The sequence below is a fragment of the Octopus sinensis genome, linkage group LG14 (genome assembly GCF_006345805.1).
Source record: "Octopus sinensis linkage group LG14, ASM634580v1, whole genome shotgun sequence".
NCBI lineage: Eukaryota > Metazoa > Mollusca > Cephalopoda > Octopoda > Octopodidae > Octopus > Octopus sinensis.
Window position 1 is genome coordinate 36,626,568 of NC_043010.1, and position 2,500 is coordinate 36,629,067.

The window sequence follows — 2,500 nt, forward strand, 5'->3', positions numbered from 1 at the left end:
TCTCCCGTTCTCTTCCTTTTCTCCTTCTCTATCCCTGTCTATCTCTGCCTGTTTGTTATTCCCCTCTCTCTCTCTCTCTCTCTCTCACACATAGTCCCTCTCTCTCTCACTCTTTCTCACTCTTTCTCACACACACATACAGTCTCTTTCTCTCACACACACACAGTCTCTCTCTCTTTCCATTCCTCTCTCTCATTCTCTCCCATCATCAGACGAAATGGAAGGCCTCTTTTCATTAGGACATTTGAACTTAACCAAATTACAAGCACGGGAGCATACACATACGCACACACATACACATACACACACATACACACGCATGCATATGTATGTTCATATGTGTGTATGCATGCATGTCTGTGCATGAGTATAATATGGACGTACGAACATGTAGCATGCATGTATTGTAAACATGCATATATGTATGCATGTATGTACGTACGTATCTTTGTATGAATATATGTATGTACAGGGTGGCCTAAAAGTAGGTGTACAGTTATTCAACTATCACTTTCGCATTTATATAGTAACAGTTTAGATCTTAATTATAAAAGAGAGCGCAAACCTCCGCCAAGGCGACACCAATGTCCTCTCAACGATTAGCCGAAGATGATTTTTAAAGTGAGAATATCTGAAATAAATTTGGCTGCCTTCACAAACTAAAATACTAAAAATGAACCCGATCGCTTTCAAAAATTAAGTTGAAAATCAGTAAAAATAATCCAGAATCCATGTCCGGTACAGGATCGATCCCAAAATTTAATCAGTTGGTGCCAGTCACGAAGCAAAACATGCCCGAAATTTTCATCCGAATTATCTTGAGATATCTTGTCCATGGACAAACAAACACGACTGAAAACAATACCTCCACCTTCGCTATGGTGGAGGTAAAAATATGAAACCATCATTCTATGCTAATCCAGTTAATTTTGTCAAGCTCCCTTTTCAGTTTGTAAGATAGAAATTTAAATGTAATAAAAATATTTTAAAAGAAATTTAAAGTGCCTACGTGATAAATGTAAACCTATTTTTGGAGCAGCCTGTATCATTCATGCAGGCAGGTAGGTATGCATGTACGTACGGGTGCATATATATATATATCTATATATGTGTGTGTGTGTGTGTGTGTGTGTGTGCGCAAGTGCATGAATGATCCAAAGTATACTCTACGTGTGTACGAGTGTTCAGTTCTGTGGCTCATGCATATATTCCAATAGCGCCTGTGTATGCGCATGTGTACATATATACATGCATGCATACACTTATACACATCTGCATAGACGCATAAACCCACACATGCACACACACATACGTACATGCATGCATGCATACATGCATGCATACATACATGCATGCTACATGTTCAGACATCTGTATCATACTCGTGTATAGACAAGCATACATACGAACATACCAATGCATGTATGTGTGCGTGTGTGTGTATGTATGTGTGTGTGTGTGTGCGTACGACTATGCGCGCGTGCTTGTAATTTGGTTAAGTTTAAATGTCATAAGGAAAATGTACCCCCTAAAATCCCTGGATTTTCCAAATCATATTTGTAATATCCTATGGATGGGGGAATGCAACAAGTAGAACATTAGCTATGTGGAAACGTACGTAGCAACGCATTAAAGTATTTATGAATTTCCACCGAAAGGTTCGAGCTATTACTATGTCTGTCTGTCTGCCCGTGTGTCTGTCTATCTATCTATCTATCTATCTATCTATCTATCTATCTATCTATCTATCTATCTATCTATCTATCTATATATATATATATATATAAAGTCAGGAGGTATGAGAGATAAATATATTTATTTAGCCACATGAATTCCTTAAGATTACGGCCGTTTCGCAGCCTTCATGAATCATTTACATAAAGCATATATGATACAATGTAATACATGCATGCATACATATATACATACATACATACATACATACATACATACATACATACTACATACATACACACACACACACACATATATATATATGTATATACATATATATAAATTTATATTTGTATCGCATATTCTTTATGTGCGCATGTCGTGTGTGTGTGTGTGTGTGTACTTAAGTATCAGTGTATATATATGTTTCATCTTGTGTACGTGTGTGGAGTGGAGATTGCGAGAGGACATCGGATTTGATGTTTAAAAGCTCAGAGTTAAGTATGTATGTATGTATGTATGTATGTATGTATGTATGTATGTATGTATGTATGTATGTATTGTATGTATGCATGCATGTATGTATATAAGTATGCTTGTATGTATGTAATGTGTTGATGTACATATATGCATGTAAATGTGTTATACATGTATACATACATATAAACATTCATATACATATATGTATACATATGTATATATATATGTGTGTGTTTATATTTACATATATATTATATATGCATATATATGTATATATATGCATATATTTAAATGTATGTGCATGTACGTTTGTGTGCATGTATGCATTAACATGTGGATCTGTGGA